We start from the raw sequence: 7,943 nt of genomic DNA on the forward strand, positions 1-7,943 counted from the left end.
GCATCGCCCCCTAGTGGGCAGAGCGACGCCCCTGGTGGGTGTGCCGGGTGGATCCCGGTCGGGCGCATGCGGGAATCTGTCTGACTGTCTCTCCCCGTTTCCAGCTTCAAAAAAAAAAAAAAAAAAAATACAAAAAAATACAAAAAAAAAAAATTTGGCTCTCAAAAGAAATTTCAATCGTTGAACTGTTGATATTTGGCTTTGTTGACTAATGAGTTTGCAGACCACTGTTAGCAGTTTCATGTAGCCAATGTAAATTCCTTCGAAACAACTTACATCTTTCTTTCCAAGTTTGTATAAAAGCCCTACCAATCCCAGAACAGCAGGCATGTTTGTCTTCTCCATCTAAGGCCGCTGCTGGTGGTATGCCCCTGTACCTGGTCCTTTATCTGGCTAGCATATTGCTCAGTAAACTCTTTCTTTCAGAAAAGCTTTTCATGGCAAAAAAAAAAAAAAAAAAAGTTTAATAGCCTCTGTAACTCCTCTTCTGCTTAACCCCTGGCATGCCAAATTACTCACCACTATTTGTAATTAGTGTCGTTATTGTTTATTGTCTCACTCTTTATGTATATGTAAACTCCATGGAGTAAGGATCTCATCTCTAGATCCTGTATCTCTACCTCCCCAGAACCTAGAGCAGTCTCTGGCATATAAAGAGGAGCAAGTAACCTGAGAACACTGCAGGACTGGTACTGGCCAGACCACAGAAAATCCAGGTCAGAATTTAGAATCGTAGACTTCCAGCGCTGACAGAAACCTCAGGCTTTCCAGACACGGTTACCCTCCTACTTTTACCGAGAAAAGGGGAGTGACTGTTACTCCAAGAGACCAAGCCCGCAGCGGCCTAAGAGTGCAAAGCGGTTCCCAACCTACTCCCCTCTAATCCCCACCGCCGCTGCAATCTTCCCAGCTCAGCATCAGCAAAAACCCGGAAAAGTGGAGTTTCCCCCAATAGAAATGGTTTCCTGACTTCTGACACATTCCGGCCCTAGCAATACGTTGACCGCGCATGCGCAAGGCTGGCCAGCCGCACTTAGCCAACTCCTACCCCGCGACCTTTTCCTGATTTCCGCCTCCAGAGTTCAGACACGTCATCCCGTGCGGCCCGCCTGATGGGAGGGGTGGGGAACGGGGCCTAACCGCTGGGCGGAGCGGATCCCTTACTTCCGGATCCGGCTTCTCGTGGAAACGCCTACCTCGGTATTCCCTTGGTTACCTGGTGCTGGTGTCTGCGCGATACCCAAGGCGTGACGTAAAGAGAACCCCCCGGAACCTCCTCAGGCACAAAATAGAATCCCCCTGCCGTATAGGTGCTTCCGCCCTGGGCGCTGTCAACTACAATAGAAATGCTAAGAATTCCAGTTACAAACTAGTAAGAAATGAAGTTTTCTTTCCATCTTCCGCTAGACTGTGATGCTTCAGTTTTCAAGGTACCAATGCTTCTGACTCAGCTGAATAACTTGAGGGATATGATTTTTTTTTTTTTTTTTTTTTTTACTTTCCTCTGCTACAGATAATATTTGCTGGCTCCGATTTAAGACTCTTAATCTGGTGTGTGCTTTAACCACACTTCTCTGCCAAAGTAATTTGGACAGCCTGTTTTTCTGCGTTTTCCATGGCTTCTTTGTATTCGCAAATAAAAATTCAGGATGCCTAGTTGAATTTTAATTTCAGATTAAAAATGAATCATTTTTTAGTATATGTTAAGTCCCAAATATTCCGTGGGCCATGCACGTATTTTACCTAGCAACCTCCTGCGTAAAGTTGCAGGAAGGGCAGTTACACTTTTAGTTGTATGCCTGTAAATGGACGGGCTTTCAAGATTTTCCAGAAGACAAAAATCACCTCATTGACCTTCAGTTTCTGATATAAAATTGTGGTAATCAAAAAGGACAAGAAGTGAGTCGTCCATAGTCCCCTTTCCTCCTAGACATTGAAACTTGGAAATAAAACTGGCCCTGAATAACTGGCTGTAAACACAAGTATGATAGTTCAGAGACAAGGTATGATAGATTTTCATAAGTTTTAAGATAAAAGAATGGTTCCCAGGACAAGACTTGATTTATAAGCCAAAGTAGGACCAGGAAAGGGATTTTTTTTCATATAACAAAACCTGGTAAATGAGAGCCACAGAGGCAAACACCGGCGTGTTACTAAGGGAAGACAATGGCCTGGCCCAAAGACTCCACACCTTCAGCATTGTTGGTAGCTCTATGATGCAGATAGCATATTCAAGTCACATACAAACATACTATGGAGATGAAGATACTGAGGGTTTGGTTCCAGACCACTGCAATAAAGTGAATATTGCAAAACAGTGAGTCATAATCATTTTGCTGGTGGACGGTCTTGCCTTCAATTTGTAAAAAATGCAACATCTCTGAAACACAATAAAGCTAAGTATAATAAAATCAGTTATGCCTGTAGCTAATTCAGCTTGCTCTGAAATTTTTTTAAATTAAATTTAATGCAATGACATTGATAAATCAGGGTACATATGTTGAGAGAAAACATCTCCAGATTATTTTGACATTTGATTGTGCTGTATACCCCTCCCCCAAAGTCAAATTGTCTTCTGTCACCTTCTATCTGGTTTTCTTTGTGCCCCTCCCCTCCCTCACCCCCTCTCTCCTTCCTCGCCCCCTCCCCCCTCCCCCTACCCCCCATCCCTGTTGCCATCACATTCTTGTTCATGTCTCTGAGTCTCATTTTTATGTCCCATCTATGTATGGATTCATATAGTTCTTTGTTTTTTCTGATTTACTTATTTCACTCCGTATAATGTTATCAAGGTCCATCCATGTTATTGTAAATGATCCGATGTCATCATTTCTTATGGCTGAGTAGTATTCCATCTTTATTATATGTGGCTTAAGTGTCTGTTTGTCGCCGATAGCTTATTGGTTGCTTGCGTAACTGTACTAGCCAATGGGGTGAAGTTGCCACAGCTGAACGCAAATTGAGCGGGTCAGGGGGAAGGTGAACATTTGTTTGCATTGGCAATCATCTGTTTTACATAAAAACTATGTCTTAACGTAATTTCTTTTAAGAATGCCTCCTAGAAAATACAGCACTGAAGAGGAGAGAAAAGGAGCTAAAGCTGCACAAAAACGGCTTTCTCGACAAAAAGAAACCACTGAGCAGAGAAAGACAAGGCTTGCTTCAGTCGCAGAGCAAATGCGTCTTTCTCGGCAAAATGAGACTGATGAGCATAGAGAAACAAGGCTTGCCTCAGATGCAAGACAAAAAAGGCTGTCTCGACAAAATGAGTCCCTTGAACAAAGGCAGGAGAGAAATACAAAAAAATGAAAGAGTAATGCTGATCGAAACGCAAAAAGGATTAAAACAGTTTCAAATGGAGAAACTTTAATTTTTGAGCATTCCTCTGGTGACATGAATATTAAATGTGAACACTGTCAGTCCTTAAACTTCAAGTTAGAAACTAATCGATTTGACCATGGCAAGAAAGGATTTTCTCAATGTTGCAAGTACAGAAACATTGTAGTTCCACTAATTGAGAATTATCCATCACTCTTGAATAAATTATTGACTAGTGGTGGCTCTTAAGAAATGTACCGCCAGTGGTTTCCCTTCATTGCACTCTACTTTAAGCAATTAAGCAAGTAGAAGGGGGATACCCCATGGGGCGTCCTCACCGCCAGCCCTGGGTAATTCAGTTTGAATTAGCAGACACCTTTGCACAAATCATTTTAATTACAATTTATAATATCTAGAACAGCGGTCATTTCATATGACCGCCGGGCTTTCTAGTAGTATATATGTACCAAAGCTTTTTAATCCACTCATCCTCTGACGGACACTTGGGCTGTTTCCAGATCTTCACTATTGTGAACAATGCTGCCACAAACATGGGGGTGCATTTTCTCCTTTTGGAGCTGTTCTATGGTGTTCTTGGGGTATATTCCTAAAAGTGGGATAGCTGGGTCAAAAAGCAGTTCGATTTTCAGTTTTTTGAGGAATCTCCATACTGTTTTCCACAGTGGCTGCACCAGTCTGCATTCCCACCAGCAGTGCAGGAGGGTTCCCTTTTCTCCACCTCCTCACCATCACTTACTCTGTGTTGTTTTGTTGATGAGTGCCATTCTGACTGGTGTGAGGTGATATCTCATTGTGGTTTTAATTTGCATTTCTCTAATGATTAGTGATGTTGAACATTTTTTCATATGCCTATTAGCCATCTGTATGTCCTCTTTGGAGAGGTGTCTATTCATTTCTTTTGCCCATTTTTTGATTGGATTGTTTGTCTTCCTGGTGTTGAGATTTACAAATTCTTTATAAATTTTGGTTATTAACCCCTTATCAGACGTATTGTCAAATATGTTCTCCCATTGTGTAGTTTGTCTTTTTATTCTGTTCTTATTGTCTTTAGCTGTGCAAAAGCTTTTTAGTTTGATATAGTCCCATTTGTTTATCTTGTCTTTTATTTCACTTGCCCGTGGAGATAAATCAGCAAATATATTGCTCCGAGAGATGTCGGAGAGCTTACTGCCTATGTTTTCTTCTAAGATGCTTATGGTTTCACGCCCTACATTTAAGTCTTTTATCCATTTTGAGTTTATTTTTGTGAGTGGTATAAGCTGGTGATCTAGTTTCATTTTCTTGCAGGTAGCTGTCCAATTTTCCCAACACCATTTGTTAAAGAGGCTGTCTTTACTCCATTGTATTTCCTTACCTCCTTTGTCAAATATCAGTTGTCCATAGAGCTGTGGGTTTATTTCCAGGTTCTCTGTTCTGTTCCATTGATCTATATGCCTGTTCTTATGCCAGTACCAGGTTGTTTTAAGTACAATGGCCTTGTAGTATATATAACATGATATCAGGAAGTGTGATATCTCCCACTTTATTCTTTTTTAAGATTGCTGAGGCTATTCGTGTTCTCTTTTGGTTCCATATAAATTTTTGGAATATGTGATCTATATCTTTGAAGTATGTCATTGGTATTTTAATTGGTATTGCATTGAATTTATAGATTGCTTTGGGAAATACAGACATTTTAATGATGTTTATTCTTCCTAACCATGAGCACGGTATATGCTTCCACTTGTTTGTATCTTCCTTGATTTCTTTTATCAATGCTTTATAATTTTCCGAGTACAAGTCTTTAGTCTCCTTGGTTATAGCTTGCTCTGAATTTATGGCCGCCAGCCAACTTTCTGTGTGCTGTGTAGCTTGCCATGTAGTTTGCTTACACAGAGAGAAATGCTTGTTGGATTCAATAGCTGGCCCCTTCTAGGATTATAGTTTTATCAACTTTATTGAACTATAATTTATATACTTTGCAATTTACTCACTTTAAGTGTATGATTCAATGATTTTTTTTATCAAGTTTACTGAGTACCAATGCCATTGCCGTAATACAAGTTTAGAATATCACCTCCGTAAGATGATCTTTAATATTTAATAAACTTTCTATACACAGCTTCAAGCAACCACTAATCTACTTTCTGTCTAAAATTTGCATTTTCTGACACCTATGGGTGTCATAAATATAATATAAATTATAATTATATAAATTATAATTTATAAATTAATATAAATTAATATTTATTTAATATAAATTAATAATTTTATTTATCCTTCAGTGTCTGTGGCTATTGTAAATTTACCCTAAATACAGGTAATTTTTTCTGTTCTGATGAATAAGTTCTCTTAGGCTGCTAGATTGTGCTGGATTCCCCAATGTCAATGCCCTCTAAGCAGAGACCACAAGGAGTACAGCAATGATTGGGTTTATTACTCATTGCACTTACTATTTGTTATAGTGAGGGAGAATGCACATCGTAGAGAAGCATGAGACATCTCAGTAAGTGGGCATTAGAAAGGGACTCATTACAGAATGCAAGATTGTCTTTGGTGATTTGGGACAATGTTTAAAGAAGTGGAGCTTTGCTCTGGATTGGATGCTATCAGGAAGCAGGGGTAATTTTTAAGACTAGAAATCTTAATGAATCTTATCTAAAAAATGGGGGGGTAGACCAGACTGAGTCCAAAGCTATAGTTTATAAAAACAAAAACAAGACAAAATAGCAGTCACTGTACTTAGCTAGAGTAAGGGGATGTTTACTCATTTTGAGATTTGGATGATGTTCAGCTTTTAGTCTGTTGTTTAGATATGGTTACAGTAGGGTCACATTTTGATTTGATCATGGTCTGAATGGCCTTGTCTGATGTTCACGTGCTGTGAAATTGTTTATACTCAACAAGGCTTAGGTGTGAGTACCAGGCCAGCTCCTTATGCCCAGGGCTGCTTTTCCCTTTTCCACCAAGATAATGCCATCTAGTGGGCGCTTTGCCTGGATAACTAGCCAGCCACTCAGTCCTCTGTTATCACTATATTTGTTTGTTTGTTTGTTTTGTTGTTGTTATCACTAGATTTATTTGCCTTTTTCTTGAAGCTTCAGCAAAAATATTAGGCCACTGGGTGAATTCCAACCTTCAAACTCAGATGGTGATCATTTTTATGGATGCATAAGTGGTTCACCCTTCATCTTATAAGTGAGGCAGTGAACAATATGAGTCCTCTGCTTTCTTTCACAGCCCTGTACCTTTTAAATGCAGTTTAGCAACATTTGCTATGCATATAAACACCAAAGGGTTCCTATCCAGGATGCAGAAACTCTTATAAAGCATTTTATTTTAAAAAAGACAACTAAATAGAAAAGTTGGCAAGAGATAGATACATTGCAACAGTAATTAGCTAGTGGTCAAGAAAATTGAAAGCATGTTCAACCTCATTAATCATAAGGTTTGCAAATCAAAGCCTTAATAAGGTACAGCTATACACACAGCGGAAAAGCTAAAATTTGCCTGACGAGGCGGTGGCACAGTGGATGGAGCATCAGCCTGGGATGCAGAGGACCCAGGTTTCAAACCCTGAGGTTGGTGGCTTAAGTGTGGGTTCATGGACATGATCCCACTTTTTAACTGTTCTATTTTGCTCTTTTTATTCTATGAATGTAGTTTTATTTAGAGAATAACAGTTAGCTGGTCAAATTTATGCTTAAGACATTTATCCGTACTTAACCAGAGAGGTTGCAGAAGCTACTACACCTATCAGCTATTCTAAACCCTTTTATGTTAAATATGAACATTTTCCCAATAGTGCTCTTAAGTCACATCTCATTTATCTTCCTTCGAACTGAATAAGGTTGTTTTAAAAAGCTTAAAAACCTGCAATAAAGTACAGAGTTTATTAAGAGTAGAGGTACTCTGGTTAATGCTCTAATCAGGTGTCCCCAAACTACGGCCTGCGGGCTGCATGAGGCCATTTATCCCCCCCCCCTCCGCCGCACTTCCGGAAGGGGCACCTCTTTCACTGGTGGTCAGTGAGAGGAGCACTGTATGTGGCGGCCCTCCAACGGTCTGAGGGACAGTGAACTGGCCCCCTGTGTAAAAAGTTTGGGGACCCCTGCTCTAAATGGTGTGGCCAGAGGTAAAGCAAGTATTAAATATATTAAATATACAAATTAAATCAATTTGTGTTCTTATCAACACAGATTGAACCTTTTTATTTTCAATAAAAAAGCTAGTCCAATAATAGTCTCATTCTATAAAGATATGTCACTTTCAAATCACAGTGAAAGGAACTTGAATAACTTACCTAATTTGTCTACTATGTGCCTTAGAAATACCTCACTAAAAATTGGTGTCTAAAAACTGGTATTGGACACAACAAAATGACATTTGCAGAATGTAATATTGTAGTGACAGTACTGAGATTGATTGTCACAAACTCTTTGAGTATTAAATGGTTACATCCTAATTATATAGAACATTGGTCCAATACCAAAATAGAGAACAGCAGCTGGAAATCTATCTCATTCAATGTTCAGAGATAAAGTTAACCGTTCTTTCCATTATTTTCTACAGATAAGTCCCTCTTTTATGTTGAAATTTGATGGCAATTAGATTCAGGTATTTTT

The sequence above is a fragment of the Saccopteryx leptura genome, chromosome 4 (genome assembly GCF_036850995.1).
Source record: "Saccopteryx leptura isolate mSacLep1 chromosome 4, mSacLep1_pri_phased_curated, whole genome shotgun sequence".
Taxonomy (NCBI): domain Eukaryota; kingdom Metazoa; phylum Chordata; class Mammalia; order Chiroptera; family Emballonuridae; genus Saccopteryx; species Saccopteryx leptura.